The 24,247-nt window shown below is 43.6% G+C and overlaps 1 long non-coding RNA gene across 3 annotated transcripts; it reads right to left on the reverse strand.

Annotated features, from left to right (window-relative positions):
• Positions 1 to 23,753, reverse strand: LOC122172159 (uncharacterized). 3 transcript variants are annotated; one of them, XR_010598621.1, is made up of 11 exons: positions 22,625 to 23,753; positions 21,220 to 22,205; positions 18,029 to 20,628; positions 16,634 to 17,609; positions 15,914 to 16,097; positions 9,049 to 11,648; positions 7,654 to 8,629; positions 4,463 to 7,062; positions 3,068 to 4,043; positions 2,348 to 2,531; positions 1 to 1,340 (listed from the first exon to the last, which is right to left on the reverse strand). It is a non-coding gene; the product is annotated as an uncharacterized LOC122172159 (long non-coding RNA). The 3 variants fall into 3 exon arrangements; XR_010598622.1 differs by having other exon boundaries at positions 15,914 to 16,035; positions 22,625 to 23,752; XR_010598623.1 differs by having other exon boundaries at positions 2,348 to 2,469; positions 22,625 to 23,752.
• Positions 23,754 to 24,247: the final 494 nt, after the last annotated feature.

The following is a 24,247-nucleotide window of genomic DNA, read 5'->3' on the forward strand; positions in this document are numbered from 1 at the left end:
TTCTTCACAAGTTTACCAGATTCCTTTTTATTTAGCCAAAGACAGAACTGAGACTATACCTGAATGTATACATTTTATTAATTGAATTACATAAATATTAATAAATACAGAGTTACAGAAAGCAAAGTAATGTGGTATGACAGTCAAAGTTAAATCTATGAATTAAACATGAAGTATTCCAACTTTTGTCAAGTAGGTATAATCAAACCTAGTTAACTCATTTCACACATCATAAAGTGGAGATATTAGCAAAATCATCTTAGTACAGAACAGAATTAACTGTCAGTATAAATCTCTTAATATAGGTCATTGTTCAACACTTAACTGGCAGAAGCAGAAGTTTCCCACAATTATTACACTTCGTAAAACTCAATAAGATTTAAGGAATCCCGTAAAGCTGCAGAAATGCTAAACTCCTGAAAGTCTCTGGAGATATCTTTATTCTGCCGGGTCATCTTCATCCCAGATTTTGGAATTAGGAATGACAGTAAGAACTGAGGTGGGTCCTGGATCCCTGTTGAGCTTAAAATTCAAACATCAGGGCTTTCAAACACGTACTCTAAATTAACTTTATTTTTATTTATTTATTAACTTTCACACCAATAAAATTGCACCAAACAGGCAACCTCAACGTTGCCCTCTAAGTCCATCTAATAATGTACATATGCAAAAATCATCTAAATTTTTCAACAATTCACACTAAACCAATACCTGAAAAACAGTCATCACCACAAAATACTTCACCTCTACACAAATACTAACAACAGAAAAATACCTACATAAAACATCCACATCATCATCCTCCAACATCCTCTTAATTCACTAAGCATAAAAACCTATTAAAACACCACTATTACCACGTACATCAATATACACAACTACCAAAAAATACTCTAACTGTTCTGACACAATAGGTGCAAAGTTAAAATTGAATGTGTGGTACAGTTTGGTTGGTGTGACCGTTGAAGTAGAGTAGATGTTTGAAAGTTGTGAAGTTGGAGGAGTAACTGCCAGTTTCCAGAACATTTAATTTTGTTTGCTTGTTTTTTAGCAATGTGTGAGAGATACAGAGCTTTAAAATATTAAGGTAGGTGTTACCTGGAGTAAATGTTAATCTTTCCACCATAATTATTTTTGAATTTTGGGGGGGGGGTGAAGAGAGGAATTGAGGATGAGTAGAGAATACAAACACATGCCTTCCCTTCAGTTACATCTTTGTATTTCCAATAGGAAATTATTATTTATTTTTAATAATAGTGAGCTATGATCCTATAGTGCTTGCGTGATTAAGGTCTCTGCATTACAGATTCACAATTATTCCTTGGTGCTTAGTGACAAATCTGTTAGTAAAAACAAAAAGTACATAAAGCATTAGTCGCCCAACTATATAAAAGTCACACACTTAAGTCAAAGGAGCACATCTTCTAAGATGTGTATAACTATTTTACATAAAATCAGGTAGTCACCTGGTAAAACACATTTTAAATACTTGGTTACATAGGTATATGAAATCAACATTTAGATGCAAATAACCAGTTCTATTGACAATTTCTAATTGGTGATAGGTAGAAACTTAGTTAAATTCCATATGGCATCATAGCTATGGTACTATTTTGGTATAAAAATGGGCTTTCTTATCAACTGGGAGAAATATTAATAGTGTGCCTACTGGAAAAGATCTTCCAACACTCTTCAGGGTGGCCACCCACACCCAACATCTCAGTTTTCTTCTATCATTTTCAAATAACTTTTCTTCTGTAGCCAACACAGACTTTATGAAAGTAAGTCTGACTGCTTGCTAAACAGAAGCCCAAATCATCAAGCAATGTCATGAAAGCCAAGTAAAGATTAAGTTTCTTGAATTAAATAAAAAAGATACATCCCGCTTTTCTACCAGAATATGAAAGTATGATGCACAAAGCATGCTTTATGGACTCATTAGAAAAGACAATTTGAGAGGACATACATCATTATAAAATAAGATAACATATCAGTTCTCATGTGGCAGAGGTAGTTACTGAATTGAAAGATTGTAGAAGGAAACTGTTTTCTACTCTTCAGTTTTGTGATGCCACAAGTAATTGAGCTTCAGAGTTTGTTATATACTGCCTATTAACATTAATCAGCATTCGAAAGGTAACAGATACTAGTCACGTTGTTCACTTTATCCTTCCAATGTATTTATATACTATGGACATGGTATAAACCAGAAGAGCAAACAAAAATATTATTTTAAAGCTATGTTAATTACATTACACAATAAATATTTAATATTGCTTAAGGAAATTATTAATGAACTATATTAGATGAATTTATATTCATTATGAGAATTTATAGTATGATTTACCTTTGAAATAGATCACACAACTGTACTTTACTCTCAGAATTTGTTTCCTTTCTTCTTCTTCACAGGTGGTTAGCATCTCTTTTCTTGTTTTTAAGTTGGCTGCTTCTGTTTTGTCCAATTCTCTTAAGAGGATGTAAAGAGTGTGCAAGACAGTTATAGCAGACTTGCAATGCCATTTGAAATTCTAGATAAAAATAACCGAAACATGTTAAATGTTTAAAGACAGTACAAAATAAAATTTAAAAAGATAAAGTACTGATTCAGTTATTAAAATAAAAGATTAATTTTCAAATTGCTGGTATTCATTTCAAACTCTGGAATGCACCAATAAAGTGGACAGATGTACAGAACAAATGAAAATGTATATTTGCAGAGAAAAAGCCTCAAATGTAAAAGGGGAATAACTAAAAGTGACTAAATATGTATTTTAAGAAAAGTAAATCTAGCTGACTCCCTAAATTACCAGAATACACAGAAAGCAAAAAGGAACAGGAATGTTACAAAATAAATCCTATCTAAAAGCCAAACTCTCCAAATTACTTGTTGACAACTACTGCACCAAGCAGTTCAAAACTCTTCATACAAAATCGTCAGGAATTAGATGATTGAGAGCAACATAGAGTTAACAAACATTGATACCAAAATTAACTGAAAAAGGAAAACTGTACAAAAAAAGATTTATTACAAAGGTTCCATGGAACCCTCTCTTTCATAGCTTACCTGCAACGTGAGCAGGATGTCGGGTCTCCAAGAGCACAGTACGTGAGGAAGAAAGCAGGAGACTTGGCTGCAGAATTCCCGGCAAGTTGGAAGTGCAGTGCGAAGGGCCAGGACTCTGGACACAGTTTCATGGGGGCACCATAAATAGTGTCTGATGAGACCTGTACCCTGTTTACAGGGTGCTCATGCAGACCAGCTGGCTGTACTCGGCCGACTGCCAAGAGACTCAAGGCAAAGACCAGATTCCCTGATTACAGGTTGGTCACTCACCTCACACTGTGAAGAAAGCACAATGCCAAGAGACTCAAAGGGCCTCGGAGACCAAACCCTAGTTACAGGGAGGTCAAGCTGCCCATGGTTCTAATCCCCCAGATTTCAAAAGAGAGATGCAACCTGTACCCTGATTAGAGGGTGGTCACTGGGATTAGCCAAATAGCAGAGACCGTAACCTGAATTACAGGAAGGTCAAGCTCCTCAAAGTATCAAAGGGCACAATATGTCCGATTCTATGGATACTTGTGACATGCACCCTGATTACAGGGTTGTCATGCTGACTAGTGGGCCAGAGCATGGCGTAATGCCAAACGAGCAAGTGGGCAAAGACCTGGACCCTAGTTACAGGGCGGTCACATTGCTCACGTTACCGAAGAGCTCAATTCACTCGAAAGCCAGGGGGAGGTGACTTGCACCCTGGTTACAGGGCAGTCACTCTCACTAGCCAGCTAACGGAGCATAATGTCAAAAGGACAATACAGCACAGACCTGAACCCTGATTACAGGGTGGTCACGCTGCACAAGGTATTAAAAGGCTCGAGATCCCATACAGTGTCATTACATGACCTGAGATCTGATTACAGGAAGGTCACTGTGCCCAAAGTCCCTTTCCTTCTTCTCCATCTTCGTGACTTGTCCTCTTTCCTCGTCTTTGCTTGACATTCCTGACATTTCCTTCTTGTCCACTTGTGCTTGGAGCAGCCTGAAACAGAGAGAGCACACAGGAGTGTGTAAATCAGATGCACTTATGACAACTCCACGTCCCAAATTCAAACTGAGTGTAAACTACGGATCCAGTCTGGTTTTCTGGGTCTGCAGACAGCCTGGATATTCAGCTCCTAGATGTGGTCCTCAGACACTTCCATAAGGACTCCCTCCCCCCCTCCTCCGCCCCACTGGGTGGGAAAAGGACCAGACCCATCTGACTCCAGAGCCACAATCTCCAGGTTTCCCCTTGACAACTATTACACCAGGCAGTCTCCATACAAAATGAAGAGGAACTGGATGATGAAGGGCAGTATGGAATTAATTGACAAGTATTCCAAAATCTATGTCAGCAGGTATACTGCCGGGATTGACTTAATCCCAAACTGACACAGGACCCTCCCGTTCTGAGTTTACCTGCACCGTGAGCAGGATGTTGGGTCTCCAAGAGCACAGTACGTGAGGAAGAAAGCAGGAGACTTGGCTGCAGAATTCCCGGCAAGTTGGTAGCGCAGTGGTAAGGGCCAGGACTCTGGACACAGTTTCATGGGGGCACCATAAATAGTGTCTGATGAGACCTGTACCCTGTTTACAGGGTGCTCATTCAGACCAGTTGGCTCACTTGGCCTAGTGCTAAGAGACCAGAGGGCCAAGACCAGATTCCCTGATTACAGGGCGGTCACTCACCTCACAGTGTGAAGAAAGCACAGGGCCAAGAGACTAAAGGGCTTTGGAGACCAAACCCTAATTACAGGGAGGTCAAGCTGCCCATGTTACTGAAATGGTTCTAATCTCCCGGATTTCAAGAGAGAGATGCAACCCGTACCCTGATTACAGGGTGGTCACTGGGATTAGCCAAATAGCAGAGACCGTAACCTGAATTACAGGACGGTCAAGCTCCTCAAAGTATCAAAGGGCTCAATATGTCCCATTCTATGGATACTTGTGACATGCACCCTGATTACAGGGTTGTCATGCTGACTAGTGGGCCAGAACACGGCGTAATGTTAAACGAGCAAGTGGGCAAAGACTGGGATCCTTGTTACAGGGCGGTCACACTGCTCAGGGCTCCACAGAACTCAATATCCCCCAGAAGCCAGAGGGACACAAACTCTCCCCTAATTACAGGGTCAGGACTCATACCAACTGGCTGAAGTAGAATGGTGGCAAAAGAATAAAGGGCAGAGACCTGAACCCTGGATACAGGGTGGTTATGCTGCCCAAGTACTAAGGGATACTGCACTACCTGTGAGTCACAGACATGTGACCTAAATTGTCCTCCTTAAAGGCCAGTCATTGCCATCAGCCCAGTAAAAGGAGCTCTACCAAAACAGAGCAGAAGTGAAGAGACCAGATCCCTGTTTACAGGGAGGTCACACTGTTCAAGGCACTAAAAGATGACATCTGAGCCCTTACTCTTCCCTTTTGTGGGGAGGAGGAGGATAAATACATTAATACACTTTGAGCTCTTTTTCCAATTCTGAGAAGAGTAAAGAAAAAGCACTGCAGCGATTTAACTTAAAAAAATAAAAATAAATAACTAAAAATTAAAAATCTTGCACACCCACTAGTATCACGTGCTCTCGCAAACGCATCTGTACAAAACAAAGGGGGACTTCCCAGAACAGAAAGAGAGCTCATCGCAACGGGTCACTCGACCCACAGTGTTAAACTTGACCAATCTTCCTCCCCTCAAAAAAACAAAGGGAAAAGGGACAAGCCCTGCACCCTGATTACAGGGTGGGGTCCAAGTGACTAGTCCAACAACCCAAAGGAGCCAAAGGGGAAAGGACCTGAACCCTTCTTACAGGGCGGTCCCTTGGGCTAGCCGATTAATGGAAAATACATCACAAGAAAGAGAATAGAAGGAGACCTGAACCCTACTTACAGGGTGGTCACTCAGCCCAAAGCACTAAGGGGAACCTAGTCCTCCCTAAATAAGAGGCACATGACCTACATCCTCATTACAGGGCAGTCAAACTGACCAGGCTGAGATCAAGACACAATCCCAGAAGATCAAAGGACAGAGACCTGAACCCTAGTTACAGGGAGGTCACACGACTCAAGTAAGAAAGACATCAGTAACTCGCATAAGCGAGGGAAATGTGACTCTCATCCTGATTACAAGGTGGTCACTCTGATTAGCTGAATTAAGGAGCATAATCACAGAAGACAAGTTTAGACCTGAACCCTGATTACAGGGTGGTCATGCTGCTAAAGGCCCTAAACTAACCCTAATCCCTGATAAATTAGAGGGATTTGACCTGCACCCTAATTACAGGGTGGTCACTCTGATTAGAAAGATAAAGGTGCATAAAGCCAGGGAGCAAAAGGGTAGAGACCTGTCCCTAAATTACAGGGAGGTCACGCGCCGCACGGTATCAAAGGGTTAAGTATTTCCTATACTACAGAGTGGTGTGACATGCAACCCAATTACAGGTGGTCACTTTGACTACATTATCAGCAGGGCATGATGCCAAAACAGCAAGAGGGCAGAGACCTGACTCCAAATTACAGGGAGGTGAGTCCCACGGCTCAGGTTTCCAAAGAGCTCGGTATCTCCCAGAAGCAATAGAAATATGACTTCCACACTGATAACAGGACTACAAGAAGGCGTAATGCAAAACGAGCAAGTGGGCAAAGACCTGGACCCTAGTTACAGGGCGGTCACATGCTCAAGTTACTGAAGAGCTCAAATCCCTCGAAAGCCAGGGGGAGATGACTTGCACCCTGATTACAGGGCAGTCACTCTCACTAGTCAGCCAACGGAGCATAATGTCAAAAGGACAAAACAGCACAGACCTGGACCCTGATTACAGGGCGGTCACGCTGCTCAAGGTATTAAAAGGCTCGAGATCCCCATACAGTGTCATTACATGACCTGAGATCTGATTACAGGGAGGTCACTGTGCCCAAAGTCCCTTTCCTTCTTCTCCATCTTCGTGACTTGTCCTCTTTCCTCATCTTTGCTTGACATTCCTGACATTTCCTTCTTGTCCACTTGTGCTTGGAGCAGCCTGAAACAGAGAGAACACACACGAGTGTAAGCTTTCGTGAGTAAAAACCTCACTTCTTCGGATGCATCCAAAGAAGTGAGGTTTTTACTCACGAAAGCTTATGCCCAAATAAATCTGTTAGTCTTTAAGGTGCCACCAGACTCCTTGTTGTTTTTGTAGATACAGACTAACACGGCTACCCCCTGATACTTGACACACGAGTGTGTAAATCAGACGCACTTATGAACTCCACGTCCCAAATTCGAACTGAGTGTAAACTACGGATCCGATGTGGTTTTCTGGGTCTGCAGACACACTGCATATTCAGCTCCTAGATGTGGTCCTCAGACACTTCCATAAGGACTCTCCCCTCCTCCTCAGCCCCACTGGGTGAGAAAAGGACCAGACCAATCTGACTCCAGAGCCAGAATTCCCAGGTTTCCCCTTGACAACTATTACACCAGGCAGTCTCCATACAAAATGAAGAGGAACTGGATGATGAAGGGCAGTATGGAATTAATTGACAAGTATTCCAAAATCTATGTCAGCAGGTATACTGCCAGGATTGACTTAATCCCAAACTGACACAGGACCCTCCCGTTCTGAGTTTACCTGCACCGTGAGCAGGATGTTGGGTCTCCAAGAGCACAGTACGTGAGGAAGAAAGCAGGAGACTTGGCTGCAGAATTCCCGGCAAGTTGGTAGCACAGTGTGAAGGGCCAAGACTCTGGACACAGTTTCATGGGGGCACCATAAATAGTGTCTGATGAGACCTGTACCCTGTTTACAGGGTGCTCATGCAGACCAGCTGGCTGTACTCGGCCGACTGCCAAGAGACTCAAGGCAAAGACCAGATTCCCTGATTACAGGTTGGTCACTCACCTCACACTGTGAAGAAAGCACAATGCCAAGAGACTCAAAGGGCCTCGGAGACCAAACCCTAGTTACAGGGAGGTCAAGCTGCCCATGGTTCTAATCCCCCAGATTTCAAAAGAGAGATGCAACCTGTACCCTGATTAGAGGGTGGTCACTGGGATTAGCCAAATAGCAGAGACCGTAACCTGAATTACAGGAAGGTCAAGCTCCTCAAAGTATCAAAGGGCACAATATGTCCGATTCTATGGATACTTGTGACATGCACCCTGATTACAGGGTTGTCATGCTGACTAGTGGGCCAGAGCATGGCGTAATGCCAAACGAGCAAGTGGGCAAAGACCTGGACCCTAGTTACAGGGCGGTCACATTGCTCACGTTACCGAAGAGCTCAATTCACTCGAAAGCCAGGGGGAGGTGACTTGCACCCTGGTTACAGGGCAGTCACTCTCACTAGCCAGCTAACGGAGCATAATGTCAAAAGGACAATACAGCACAGACCTGAACCCTGATTACAGGGTGGTCACGCTGCACAAGGTATTAAAAGGCTCGAGATCCCATACAGTGTCATTACATGACCTGAGATCTGATTACAGGAAGGTCACTGTGCCCAAAGTCCCTTTCCTTCTTCTCCATCTTCGTGACTTGTCCTCTTTCCTCGTCTTTGCTTGACATTCCTGACATTTCCTTCTTGTCCACTTGTGCTTGGAGCAGCCTGAAACAGAGAGAGCACACAGGAGTGTGTAAATCAGATGCACTTATGACAACTCCACGTCCCAAATTCAAACTGAGTGTAAACTACGGATCCAGTCTGGTTTTCTGGGTCTGCAGACAGCCTGGATATTCAGCTCCTAGATGTGGTCCTCAGACACTTCCATAAGGACTCCCTCCCCCCCTCCTCCGCCCCACTGGGTGGGAAAAGGACCAGACCCATCTGACTCCAGAGCCACAATCTCCAGGTTTCCCCTTGACAACTATTACACCAGGCAGTCTCCATACAAAATGAAGAGGAACTGGATGATGAAGGGCAGTATGGAATTAATTGACAAGTATTCCAAAATCTATGTCAGCAGGTATACTGCCGGGATTGACTTAATCCCAAACTGACACAGGACCCTCCCGTTCTGAGTTTACCTGCACCGTGAGCAGGATGTTGGGTCTCCAAGAGCACAGTACGTGAGGAAGAAAGCAGGAGACTTGGCTGCAGAATTCCCGGCAAGTTGGTAGCGCAGTGGTAAGGGCCAGGACTCTGGACACAGTTTCATGGGGGCACCATAAATAGTGTCTGATGAGACCTGTACCCTGTTTACAGGGTGCTCATTCAGACCAGTTGGCTCACTTGGCCTAGTGCTAAGAGACCAGAGGGCCAAGACCAGATTCCCTGATTACAGGGCGGTCACTCACCTCACAGTGTGAAGAAAGCACAGGGCCAAGAGACTAAAGGGCTTTGGAGACCAAACCCTAATTACAGGGAGGTCAAGCTGCCCATGTTACTGAAATGGTTCTAATCTCCCGGATTTCAAGAGAGAGATGCAACCCGTACCCTGATTACAGGGTGGTCACTGGGATTAGCCAAATAGCAGAGACCGTAACCTGAATTACAGGACGGTCAAGCTCCTCAAAGTATCAAAGGGCTCAATATGTCCCATTCTATGGATACTTGTGACATGCACCCTGATTACAGGGTTGTCATGCTGACTAGTGGGCCAGAACACGGCGTAATGTTAAACGAGCAAGTGGGCAAAGACTGGGATCCTTGTTACAGGGCGGTCACACTGCTCAGGTCTCCACAGAACTCAATATCCCCCAGAAGCCAGAGGGACACAAACTCTCCCCTAATTACAGGGTCAGGACTCATACCAACTGGCTGAAGTAGAATGGTGGCAAAAGAATAAAGGGCAGAGACCTGAACCCTGGATACAGGGTGGTTATGCTGCCCAAGTACTAAGGGATACTGCACTACCTGTGAGTCACAGACATGTGACCTAAATTGTCCTCCTTAAAGGCCAGTCATTGCCATCAGCCCAGTAAAAGGAGCTCTACCAAAACAGAGCAGAAGTGAAGAGACCAGATCCCTGTTTACAGGGAGGTCACACTGTTCAAGGCACTAAAAGATGACATCTGAGCCCTTACTCTTCCCTTTTGTGGGGAGGAGGAGGATAAATACATTAATACACTTTGAGCTCTTTTTCCAATTCTGAGAAGAGTAAAGAAAAAGCACTGCAGCGATTTAACTTAAAAAAATAAAAATAAATAACTAAAAATTAAAAATCTTGCACACCCACTTGTATCACGTGCTCTCGCAAACGCATCTGTACAAAACAAAGGGGGACTTCCCAGAACAGAAAGAGAGCTCATCGCAACGGGTCACTCGACCCACAGTGTTAAACTTGACCAATCTTCCTCCCCTCAAAAAAACAAAGGGAAAAGGGACAAGCCCTGCACCCTGATTACAGGGTGGGGTCCAAGTGACTAGTCCAACAACCCAAAGGAGCCAAAGGGGAAAGGACCTGAACCCTTCTTACAGGGCGGTCCCTTGGGCTAGCCGATTAATGGAAAATACATCACAAGAAAGAGAATAGAAGGAGACCTGAACCCTACTTACAGGGTGGTCACTCAGCCCAAAGCACTAAGGGGAACCTAGTCCTCCCTAAATAAGAGGCACATGACCTACATCCTCATTACAGGGCAGTCAAACTGACCAGGCTGAGATCAAGACACAATCCCAGAAGATCAAAGGACAGAGACCTGAACCCTAGTTACAGGGAGGTCACACGACTCAAGTAAGAAAGACATCAGTAACTCGCATAAGCGAGGGAAATGTGACTCTCATCCTGATTACAAGGTGGTCACTCTGATTAGCTGAATTAAGGAGCATAATCACAGAAGACAAGTTTAGACCTGAACCCTGATTACAGGGTGGTCATGCTGCTAAGGGCCCTAAACTAACCCTAATCCCTGATAAATTAGAGGGATTTGACCTGCACCCTAATTACAGGGTGGTCACTCTGATTAGAAAGATAAAGGTGCATAAAGCCAGGGAGCAAAAGGGTAGAGACCTGTCCCTAAATTACAGGGAGGTCACGCGCCGCACGGTATCAAAGGGTTAAGTATTTCCTATACTACAGAGTGGTGTGACATGCAACCCAATTACAGGTGGTCACTTTGACTACATTATCAGCAGGGCATGATGCCAAAACAGCAAGAGGGCAGAGACCTGACTCCAAATTACAGGGAGGTGAGTCCCACGGCTCAGGTTTCCAAAGAGCTCGGTATCTCCCAGAAGCAATAGAAATATGACTTCCACACTGATAACAGGACTACAAGAAGGCGTAATGCAAAACGAGCAAGTGGGCAAAGACCTGGACCCTAGTTACAGGGCGGTCACATGCTCAAGTTACTGAAGAGCTCAAATCCCTCGAAAGCCAGGGGGAGATGACTTGCACCCTGATTACAGGGCAGTCACTCTCACTAGTCAGCCAACGGAGCATAATGTCAAAAGGACAAAACAGCACAGACCTGGACCCTGATTACAGGGCGGTCACGCTGCTCAAGGTATTAAAAGGCTCGAGATCCCCATACAGTGTCATTACATGACCTGAGATCTGATTACAGGGAGGTCACTGTGCCCAAAGTCCCTTTCCTTCTTCTCCATCTTCGTGACTTGTCCTCTTTCCTCATCTTTGCTTGACATTCCTGACATTTCCTTCTTGTCCACTTGTGCTTGGAGCAGCCTGAAACAGAGAGAACACACACGAGTGTAAGCTTTCGTGAGTAAAAACCTCACTTCTTCGGATGCATCCGAAGAAGTGAGGTTTTTACTCACGAAAGCTTATGCCCAAATAAATCTGTTAGTCTTTAAGGTGCCACCAGACTCCTTGTTGTTTTTGTAGATACAGACTAACACGGCTACCCCCTGATACTTGACACACGAGTGTGTAAATCAGACGCACTTATGAACTCCACGTCCCAAATTCGAACTGAGTGTAAACTACGGATCCGATGTGGTTTTCTGGGTCTGCAGACACACTGCATATTCAGCTCCTAGATGTGGTCCTCAGACACTTCCATAAGGACTCTCCCCTCCTCCTCAGCCCCACTGGGTGAGAAAAGGACCAGACCAATCTGACTCCAGAGCCAGAATTCCCAGGTTTCCCCTTGACAACTATTACACCAGGCAGTCTCCATACAAAATGAAGAGGAACTGGATGATGAAGGGCAGTATGGAATTAATTGACAAGTATTCCAAAATCTATGTCAGCAGGTATACTGCCAGGATTGACTTAATCCCAAACTGACACAGGACCCTCCCGTTCTGAGTTTACCTGCACCTAACATTTTAACCTTGTTACCAATTCCTCCCGGACAGCTATTTAGAGATGCAAAAGCCGGACATGTCCGGGGAAATACGGACAGATGGTAACCCTATTCATCTCCAACTTCTAGCAATTACTGTTGGAATACTAAGACATTCTTCCTTAATCCCATCTATATAGTTACAGCTTCCTTCAAAAAAAACAGGAGTACTTGTGGCACCTTAGAGACTAACAAATTTGTTAGTCTCTAAGGTGCCACAAGTACTCCTGTTCTTTTTGCAAATACAGACTAACACAGCTTCCTTTAGCCTTTGCCATTCTTTGGACCAGGGGTAGTCCATTTTTTTTATCATGGTCCAAATTTCTTGGTCAAGGTACAGTCAAGGTCCAGACTCCAGAGAAAATAAATAATAAGTAAATAAAAATATTTTAGGGTACATTCAAAAGCAGCTGGCAATCCAGATTTGGCAGTGGTCTATCTGTTGACTATCTCTGCCTTAGACTTTTTGTACAATGGGTGAACAATCACCTAATATTGAGTACTTGCTTTTCAAGTTGCCCATTTTTGAATAATAAATCATAGAGCAAGATTAATAAATCAAAGGTGTATCCCCATACATATTTCAGTGGAACAAAAAGCATCTGGTACACTAGAAATGAATTAACAAATGCCAAGCGTGAGAGAGTGTTTCCATTCATTATTCACCAAGATAGTTTTCTTTACAACATTAGCATAATTAATACTTATTTAGTGAATTATATCTTTATGCACCCTTACCAAAGATAATCTCTAGTTCTCTCCCACCCATGTGGAGTCTCATTTTTAGTAAAAATTCTGTTTAGTGCTTTTTTCAGCTCTCAAAACACTTCACAAATGAGGTGAGTACAATCATCTCACCTTTTTTTTTAAACAGATGGGTAAACTGGCACAGGTAGGTGTAGTGACTTGCCCAAGGACAGACAGTGGACCAGTAGCACAGCCAGGAATAGAAACCAGATCTCCTGAATCCCAAACCAGTACTTTAAACCACTAGACCACACTTCCTCACATGTAACAGCTTATTAAAAATTTAGTACACTGTAAAAGTTAATGTCTGACAAACATGAGATTGAATTAAATATACAAATATTATATTAATCAACTTAAAAAAAATTCGGAACTGGAATGTTGCAGACAGCGCTGAGGACCTTGCCAGAGGACCACACTGCTATCTGCCAAAAAATGTGTGATGTAAGAGAAAAATGAAACTTGCAACATTACAGGATAGTTACTTCCAATGACCACACAAAAAAGGGTAAAAAGATGATAATTAAATTAAAATTAATGATACCAAAATTCTTCACAAGTTTACCAGATTCCTTTTTATTTAGCCAAAGACAGAACTGAGACTATACCTGAATGTATACATTTTATTAATTGAATTACATAAATATTAATAAATACAGAGTTACAGAAAGCAAAGTAATGTGGTATGACAGTCAAAGTTAAATCTATGAATTAAACATGAAGTATTCCAACTTTTGTCAAGTAGGTATAATCAAACCTAGTTAACTCATTTCACACATCATAAAGTGGAGATATTAGCAAAATCATCTTAGTACAGAACAGAATTAACTGTCAGTATAAATCTCTTAATATAGGTCATTGTTCAACACTTAACTGGCAGAAGCAGAAGTTTCCCACAATTATTACACTTCGTAAAACTCAATAAGATTTAAGGAATCCCGTAAAGCTGCAGAAATGCTAAACTCCTGAAAGTCTCTGGAGATATCTTTATTCTGCCGGGTCATCTTCATCCCAGATTTTGGAATTAGGAATGACAGTAAGAACTGAGGTGGGTCCTGGATCCCTGTTGAGCTTAAAATTCAAACATCAGGGCTTTCAAACACGTACTCTAAATTAACTTTATTTTTATTTATTTATTAACTTTCACACCAATAAAATTGCACCAAACAGGCAACCTCAACGTTGCCCTCTAAGTCCATCTAATAATGTACATATGCAAAAATCATCTAAATTTTTCAACAATTCACACTAAACCAATACCTGAAAAACAGTCATCACCACAAAATACTTCACCTCTACACAAATACTAACAACAGAAAAATACCTACATAAAACATCCACATCATCATCCTCCAACATCCTCTTAATTCACTAAGCATAAAAACCTATTAAAACACCACTATTACCACGTACATCAATATACACAACTACCAAAAAATACTCTAACTGTTCTGACACAATAGGTGCAAAGTTAAAATTGAATGTGTGGTACAGTTTGGTTGGTGTGACCGTTGAAGTAGAGTAGATGTTTGAAAGTTGTGAAGTTGGAGGAGTAACTGCCAGTTTCCAGAACATTTAATTTTGTTTGCTTGTTTTTTAGCAATGTGTGAGAGATACAGAGCTTTAAAATATTAAGGTAGGTGTTACCTGGAGTAAATGTTAATCTTTCCACCATAATTATTTTTGAATTTTGGGGGGGGGGTGAAGAGAGGAATTGAGGATGAGTAGAGAATACAAACACATGCCTTCCCTTCAGTTACATCTTTGTATTTCCAATAGGAAATTATTATTTATTTTTAATAATAGTGAGCTATGATCCTATAGTGCTTGCGTGATTAAGGTCTCTGCATTACAGATTCACAATTATTCCTTGGTGCTTAGTGACAAATCTGTTAGTAAAAACAAAAAGTACATAAAGCATTAGTCGCCCAACTATATAAAAGTCACACACTTAAGTCAAAGGAGCACATCTTCTAAGATGTGTATAACTATTTTACATAAAATCAGGTAGTCACCTGGTAAAACACATTTTAAATACTTGGTTACATAGGTATATGAAATCAACATTTAGATGCAAATAACCAGTTCTATTGACAATTTCTAATTGGTGATAGGTAGAAACTTAGTTAAATTCCATATGGCATCATAGCTATGGTACTATTTTGGTATAAAAATGGGCTTTCTTATCAACTGGGAGAAATATTAATAGTGTGCCTACTGGAAAAGATCTTCCAACACTCTTCAGGGTGGCCACCCACACCCAACATCTCAGTTTTCTTCTATCATTTTCAAATAACTTTTCTTCTGTAGCCAACACAGACTTTATGAAAGTAAGTCTGACTGCTTGCTAAACAGAAGCCCAAATCATCAAGCAATGTCATGAAAGCCAAGTAAAGATTAAGTTTCTTGAATTAAATAAAAAAGATACATCCCGCTTTTCTACCAGAATATGAAAGTATGATGCACAAAGCATGCTTTATGGACTCATTAGAAAAGACAATTTGAGAGGACATACATCATTATAAAATAAGATAACATATCAGTTCTCATGTGGCAGAGGTAGTTACTGAATTGAAAGATTGTAGAAGGAAACTGTTTTCTACTCTTCAGTTTTGTGATGCCACAAGTAATTGAGCTTCAGAGTTTGTTATATACTGCCTATTAACATTAATCAGCATTCGAAAGGTAACAGATACTAGTCACGTTGTTCACTTTATCCTTCCAATGTATTTATATACTATGGACATGGTATAAACCAGAAGAGCAAACAAAAATATTATTTTAAAGCTATGTTAATTACATTACACAATAAATATTTAATATTGCTTAAGGAAATTATTAATGAACTATATTAGATGAATTTATATTCATTATGAGAATTTATAGTATGATTTACCTTTGAAATAGATCACACAACTGTACTTTACTCTCAGAATTTGTTTCCTTTCTTCTTCTTCACAGGTGGTTAGCATCTCTTTTCTTGTTTTTAAGTTGGCTGCTTCTGTTTTGTCCAATTCTCTTAAGAGGATGTAAAGAGTGTGCAAGACAGTTATAGCAGACTTGCAATGCCATTTGAAATTCTAGATAAAAATAACCGAAACATGTTAAATGTTTAAAGACAGTACAAAATAAAATTTAAAAAGATAAAGTACTGATTCAGTTATTAAAATAAAAGATTAATTTTCAAATTGCTGGTATTCATTTCAAACTCTGGAATGCACCAATAAAGTGGACAGATGTACAGAACAAATGAAAATGTATATTTGCAGAGAAAAAGCCTCAAATGTAAAAGGGGAATAACTAAAAGTGACTAAATATGTATTTTAAGAAAAGTAAATCTAGCTGACTCCCTAAATTACCAGAATACACAGAAAGCAAAAAGGAACAGGAATGTTACAAAATAAATCCTATCTAAAAGCCAAACTCTCCAAATTACTTGTTGACAACTACTGCACCAAGCAGTTCAAAACTCTTCATACAAAATCGTCAGGAATTAGATGATTGAGAGCAACATAGAGTTAACAAACATTGATACCAAAATTAACTGAAAAAGGAAAACTGTACAAAAAAAGATTTATTACAAAGGTTCCATGGAACCCTCTCTTTCATAGCTTACCTGCAACGTGAGCAGGATGTCGGGTCTCCAAGAGCACAGTACGTGAGGAAGAAAGCAGGAGACTTGGCTGCAGAATTCCCGGCAAGTTGGAAGTGCAGTGCGAAGGGCCAGGACTCTGGACACAGTTTCATGGGGGCACCATAAATAGTGTCTGATGAGACCTGTACCCTGTTTACAGGGTGCTCATGCAGACCAGCTGGCTGTACTCGGCCGACTGCCAAGAGACTCAAGGCAAAGACCAGATTCCCTGATTACAGGTTGGTCACTCACCTCACACTGTGAAGAAAGCACAATGCCAAGAGACTCAAAGGGCCTCGGAGACCAAACCCTAGTTACAGGGAGGTCAAGCTGCCCATGGTTCTAATCCCCCAGATTTCAAAAGAGAGATGCAACCTGTACCCTGATTAGAGGGTGGTCACTGGGATTAGCCAAATAGCAGAGACCGTAACCTGAATTACAGGAAGGTCAAGCTCCTCAAAGTATCAAAGGGCACAATATGTCCGATTCTATGGATACTTGTGACATGCACCCTGATTACAGGGTTGTCATGCTGACTAGTGGGCCAGAGCATGGCGTAATGCCAAACGAGCAAGTGGGCAAAGACCTGGACCCTAGTTACAGGGCGGTCACATTGCTCACGTTACCGAAGAGCTCAATTCACTCGAAAGCCAGGGGGAGGTGACTTGCACCCTGGTTACAGGGCAGTCACTCTCACTAGCCAGCTAACGGAGCATAATGTCAAAAGGACAATACAGCACAGACCTGAACCCTGATTACAGGGTGGTCACGCTGCACAAGGTATTAAAAGGCTCGAGATCCCATACAGTGTCATTACATGACCTGAGATCTGATTACAGGAAGGTCACTGTGCCCAAAGTCCCTTTCCTTCTTCTCCATCTTCGTGACTTGTCCTCTTTCCTCGTCTTTGCTTGACATTCCTGACATTTCCTTCTTGTCCACTTGTGCTTGGAGCAGCCTGAAACAGAGAGAGCACACAGGAGTGTGTAAATCAGATGCACTTATGACAACTCCACGTCCCAAATTCAAACTGAGTGTAAACTACGGATCCAGTCTGGTTTTCTGGGTCTGCAGACAGCCTGGATATTCAGCTCCTAGATGTGGTCCTCAGACACTTCCATAAGGACTCCCTCCCCCCCTCCTCCGCCCCACTGGGTGGGAAAAGGACCAGACCCATCTGACTCCAGAGCCACAATCTCCAGGTTTCCCCTTGACAACTATTACACCAGGCAGTCTCCATACAAAATGAAGAGGAACTGGATGATGAAGGGCAGTATGGAATTAATTGACAAGTATTCCAAAATCTATGTCAGCAGGTATACTGCCGGGATTGACTTAATCCCAAACTGACACAGGACCCTCCCGTTCTGAGTTTACCTGCACCGTGAGCAGGATGTTGGGTCTCCAAGAGCACAGTACGTGAGGAAGAAAGCAGGAGACTTGGCTGCAGAATTCCCGGCAAGTTGGTAGCGCAGTGGTAAGGGCCAGGACTCTGGACACAGTTTCATGGGGGCACCATAAATAGTGTCTGATGAGACCTGTACCCTGTTTACAGGGTGCTCATTCAGACCAGTTGGCTCACTTGGCCTAGTGCTAAGAGACCAGAGGGCCAAGACCAGATTCCCTGATTACAGGGCGGTCACTCACCTCACAGTGTGAAGAAAGCACAGGGCCAAGAGACTAAAGGGCTTTGGAGACCAAACCCTAATTACAGGGAGGTCAAGCTGCCCATGTTACTGAAATGGTTCTAATCTCCCGGATTTCAAGAGAGAGATGCAACCCGTACCCTGATTACAGGGTGGTCACTGGGATTAGCCAAATAGCAGAGACCGTAACCTGAATTACAGGACGGTCAAGCTCCTCAAAGTATCAAAGGGCTCAATATGTCCCATTCTATGGATACTTGTGACATGCACCCTGATTACAGGGTTGTCATGCTGACTAGTGGGCCAGAACACGGCGTAATGTTAAACGAGCAAGTGGGCAAAGACTGGGATCCTTGTTACAGGGCGGTCACACTGCTCAGGGCTCCACAGAACTCAATATCCCCCAGAAGCCAGAGGGACACAAACTCTCCCCTAATTACAGGGTCAGGACTCATACCAACTGGCTGAAGTAGAATGGTGGCAAAAGAATAAAGGGCAGAGACCTGAACCCTGGATACAGGGTGGTTATGCTGCCCAAGTACTAAGGGATACTGCACTACCTGTGAGTCACAGACATGTGACCTAAATTGTCCTCCTTAAAGGCCAGTCATTGCCATCAGCCCAGTAAAAGGAGCTCTACCAAAACAGAGCAGAAGTGAAGAGACCAGATCCCTGTTTACAGGGAGGTCACACTGTTCAAGGCACTAAAAGATGACATCTGAGCCCTTACTCTTCCCTTTTGTGGGGAGGAGGAGGATAAATACATTAATACACTTTGAGCTCTTTTTCCAATTCTGAGAAGAGTAAAGAAAAAGCACTGCAGCGATTTAACTTAAAAAAATAAAAATAAATAACTAAAAATTAAAAATCTTGCACACCCACTTGTATCACGTGCTCTCGCAAACGCATCTGTACAAAACAAAGGGGGACTTCCCAGAACAGAAAGAGAGCTCATCGCAACGGGTCACTCGACCCACAGTGTTAAACTTGACCAATCTTCCTCCCCTCAAAAAAACAAAGGGAAAAGGGACAAGCCCTGCACCCTGATTACAGGGTGGGGTCCAAGTGACTAGTCCAACAACCCAAAGGAGCCAAAGGGGAAAGGACCTGAACCCTTCTTACAGGGCGGTCCCTTGGGCTAGCCGATTAATGGAAAATACATCACAAGAAAGAGAATAGAAGGAGACCTGAACCCTACTTACAGGGTGGTCACTCAGCCCAAAGCACTAAGGGGAACCTAGTCCTCCCTAAATAAGAGGCACATGACCTACATCCTCATTACAGGGCAGTCAAACTGACCAGGCTGAGATCAAGACACAATCCCAGAAGATCAAAGGACAGAGACCTGAACCCTAGTTACAGGGAGGTCACACGACTCAAGTAAGAAAGACATCAGTAACTCGCATAAGCGAGGGAAATGTGACTCTCATCCTGATTACAAGGTGGTCACTCTGATTAGCTGAATTAAGGAGCATAATCACAGAAGACAAGTTTAGACCTGAACCCTGATTACAGGGTGGTCATGCTGCTAAGGGCCCTAAACTAACCCTAATCCCTGATAAATTAGAGGGATTTGACCTGCACCCTAATTACAGGGTGGTCACTCTGATTAGAAAGATAAAGGTGCATAAAGCCAGGGAGCAAAAGGGTAGAGACCTGTCCCTAAATTACAGGGAGGTCACGCGCCGCACGGTATCAAAGGGTTAAGTATTTCCTATACTACAGAGTGGTGTGACATGCAACCCAATTACAGGTGGTCACTTTGACTACATTATCAGCAGGGCATGATGCCAAAACAGCAAGAGGGCAGAGACCTGACTCCAAATTACAGGGAGGTGAGTCCCACGGCTCAGGTTTCCAAAGAGCTCGGTATCTCCCAGAAGCAATAGAAATATGACTTCCACACTGATAACAGGACTACAAGAAGGCGTAATGCAAAACGAGCAAGTGGGCAAAGACCTGGACCCTAGTTACAGGGCGGTCACATGCTCAAGTTACTGAAGAGCTCAAATCCCTCGAAAGCCAGGGGGAGATGACTTGCACCCTGATTACAGGGCAGTCACTCTCACTAGTCAGCCAACGGAGCATAATGTCAAAAGGACAAAACAGCACAGACCTGGACCCTGATTACAGGGCGGTCACGCTGCTCAAGGTATTAAAAGGCTCGAGATCCCCATACAGTGTCATTACATGACCTGAGATCTGATTACAGGGAGGTCACTGTGCCCAAAGTCCCTTTCCTTCTTCTCCATCTTCGTGACTTGTCCTCTTTCCTCATCTTTGCTTGACATTCCTGACATTTCCTTCTTGTCCACTTGTGCTTGGAGCAGCCTGAAACAGAGAGAACACACACGAGTGTAAGCTTTCGTGAGTAAAAACCTCACTTCTTCGGATGCATCCGAAGAAGTGAGGTTTTTACTCACGAAAGCTTATGCCCAAATAAATCTGTTAGTCTTTAAGGTGCCACCAGACTCCTTGTTGTTTTTGTAGATACAGACTAACACGGCTACCCCCTGATACTTGACACACGAGTGTGTAAATCAGACGCACTTATGAACTCCACGTCCCAAATTCGAACTGAGTGTAAACTACGGATCCGATGTGGTTTTCTGGGTCTGCAGACACACTGCATATTCAGCTCCTAGATGTGGTCCTCAGACACTTCCATAAGGACTCTCCCCTCCTCCTCAGCCCCACTGGGTGAGAAAAGGACCAGACCAATCTGACTCCAGAGCCAGAATTCCCAGGTTTCCCCTTGACAACTATTACACCAGGCAGTCTCCATACAAAATGAAGAGGAACTGGATGATGAAGGGCAGTATGGAATTAATTGACAAGTATTCCAAAATCTATGTCAGCAGGTATACTGCCAGGATTGACTTAATCCCAAACTGACACAGGACCCTCCCGTTCTGAGTTTACCTGCACCGTGAGCAGGATGTTGGGTCTCCAAGAGCACAGTACGTGAGGAAGAAAGCAGGAGACTTGGCTGCAGAATTCCCGGCAAGTTGGTAGCACAGTGTGAAGGGCCAAGACTCTGGACACAGTTTCATGGGGGCACCATAAATAGTGTCTGATGAGACCTGTACCCTGTTTACAGGGTGCTCATTCAGACCAGTTGGCTCACTTGGCCTAGTGCCAAGAGACTCAAGGCAAAGACCAGATTCCCTGATTACAGGTTGGTCACTCACCTCACACTGTGAAGAAAGCACAATGCCAAGAGACTCAAAGGGCCTCGGAGACCAAACCCTAGTTACAGGGAGGTCAAGCTGCCCATGTTACTGAAATGGTTCTAATCCCCCAGATTTCAAAAGAGAGATGCAACCTGTACCCTGATTAGAGGGTGGTCACTGGGATTAGCCAAATAGCAGAGACCATAACCTGAATTACAGGAAGGTCAAGCTCCTCAAAGTATCAAAGGGCACAATATGTCCGATTCTATGGATACTTGTGACATGCACCCTGATTACAGGGTTGTCATGCTGACTAGTGGGCCAGAGCACGGCGTAATGCCAAACGAGCAAGTGGGCAAAGACCTGGACCCTAGTTACAGGGCGGTCACATTGCTCACGTTACCGAAGAGCTCAATTCACTCGAAAGCCAGGGGGAGGTGACTTGCACCCTGGTTACAGGGCAGTCACTCTCACTAGCCAGCTAACGGAGCATAATGTCAAAAGGACAATACAGCACAGACCTGAACCCTGATTACAGGGTGGTCACGCTGCACAAGGTATTAAAAGGCTCGAGATCCCATACAGTGTCATTACATGACCTGAGATCTGATTACAGGGAGGTCACTGTGCCCAAAGTCCCTTTCCTTCTTCTCCATCTTCGTGACTTGTCCTCTTTCCTCGTCTTTGCTTGACATTCCTGACATTTCCTTCTTGTCCACTTGTGCTTGGAGCAGCCTGAAACAGAGAGAGCACACAGGAGTGTGTAAATCAGATGCACTTATGACAACTCCACGTCCCAAATTCAAACTGAGTGTAAACTACGGATCCAGTCTGGTTTTCTGGGTCTGCAGACAGCCTGGATATTCAGCTCCTAGATGTGGTCCTCAGACACTTCCATAAGGACTCCCTCCCCCCCTCCTCCGCCCCACTGGGTGGGAAAAGGACCAGACCCATCTGACTCCAGAGCCACAATCTCCAGGTTTCCCCTTGACAACTATTACACCAGGCAGTCTCCATACAAAATGAAGAGGAACTGGATGATGAAGGGCAGTATGGAATTAATTGACAAGTATTCCAAAATCTATGTCAGCAGGTATACTGCCGGGATTGACTTAATCCCAAACTGACACAGGACCCTCCCGTTCTGAGTTTACCTGCACCGTGAGCAGGATGTTGGGTCTCCAAGAGCACAGTACGTGAGGAAGAAAGCAGGAGACTTGGCTGCAGAATTCCCGGCAAGTTGGTAGCGCAGTGGTAAGGGCCAGGACTCTGGACACAGTTTCATGGGGGCACCATAAATAGTGTCTGATGAGACCTGTACCCTGTTTACAGGGTGCTCATTCAGACCAGTTGGCTCACTTGGCCTAGTGCTAAGAGACCAGAGGGCCAAGACCAGATTCCCTGATTACAGGGCGGTCACTCACCTCACAGTGTGAAGAAAGCACAGGGCCAAGAGACTAAAGGGCTTTGGAGACCAAACCCTAATTACAGGGAGGTCAAGCTGCCCATGTTACTGAAATGGTTCTAATCTCCCGGATTTCAAGAGAGAGATGCAACCCGTACCCTGATTACAGGGTGGTCACTGGGATTAGCCAAATAGCAGAGACCGTAACCTGAATTACAGGACGGTCAAGCTCCTCAAAGTATCAAAGGGCTCAATATGTCCCATTCTATGGATACTTGTGACATGCACCCTGATTACAGGGTTGTCATGCTGACTAGTGGGCCAGAACACGGCGTAATGTTAAACGAGCAAGTGGGCAAAGACTGGGATCCTTGTTACAGGGCGGTCACACTGCTCAGGGCTCCACAGAACTCAATATCCCCCAGAAGCCAGAGGGACACAAACTCTCCCCTAATTACAGGGTCAGGACTCATACCAACTGGCTGAAGTAGAATGGTGGCAAAAGAATAAAGGGCAGAGACCTGAACCCTGGATACAGGGTGGTTATGCTGCCCAAGTATTAAGGGATACTGCACTACCTGTGAGTCACAGACATGTGACCTAAATTGTCCTCCTTAAAGGCCAGTCATTGCCATCAGCCCACTAAAAGGAGCTCTACCTAAACAGAGCAGAAGTGGGGAGACCAGATCCCTGTTTACAGGGAGGTCACACTGTTCAAGGCACTAAAAGATGACATCTGAGCCCTTACTCTTCCCTTTTGTGGGGAGGAGGAGAATAAATACATTAATACACTTTGAGCTCTTTTTCCAATTCTGAGAAGAGTAAAGAAAAAGCGCTGCAGCGATTTAACTTAAAAAAATAAAAATAAATAACTAAAAATTAAAAATCTTGCACACACATTTGTATCACGTGCTCTCGCAAACGCATCTGTACAAAACAAAGGGGGACTTCCCAGAACAGAAAGAGAGCTCATCGCAATGGGTCACTCGACCCTCAGTGTTAAACTCGACCAATCTTCCTCCCCTCAAAAAAACAAAGGGAAAGGGACAAGCCCTGCACCGTGATTACAGGGTGGGGTCCAGGTGACTAGCCCAACAACCCAAAGGAGCCAAAGGGGAAAGGACCTGAACCCTTCTTACAGGGCGGTCCCTTGGGCTAGCCGATTAATGGAAAATACATCACAAGAAAGAAAATAGAAGGAGACCTGAACCCTACTTACAGGGTGGTCACTCAGCCCAAAGCACTAAGGGGAACCTAGTCCTCCCTAAATAAGAGGCACATGACCTACATCCTCATTACAGGGCAGTCAAACTGACCAGGCTGAGATCAAGACACAATCCCAGAAGATCAAAGGACAGAGACCTGAACCCTA

The sequence above is a fragment of the Chrysemys picta genome, chromosome 2, assembly GCF_011386835.1.
Source record: "Chrysemys picta bellii isolate R12L10 chromosome 2, ASM1138683v2, whole genome shotgun sequence".
In the NCBI taxonomy this organism is placed as follows: domain Eukaryota; kingdom Metazoa; phylum Chordata; order Testudines; family Emydidae; genus Chrysemys; species Chrysemys picta.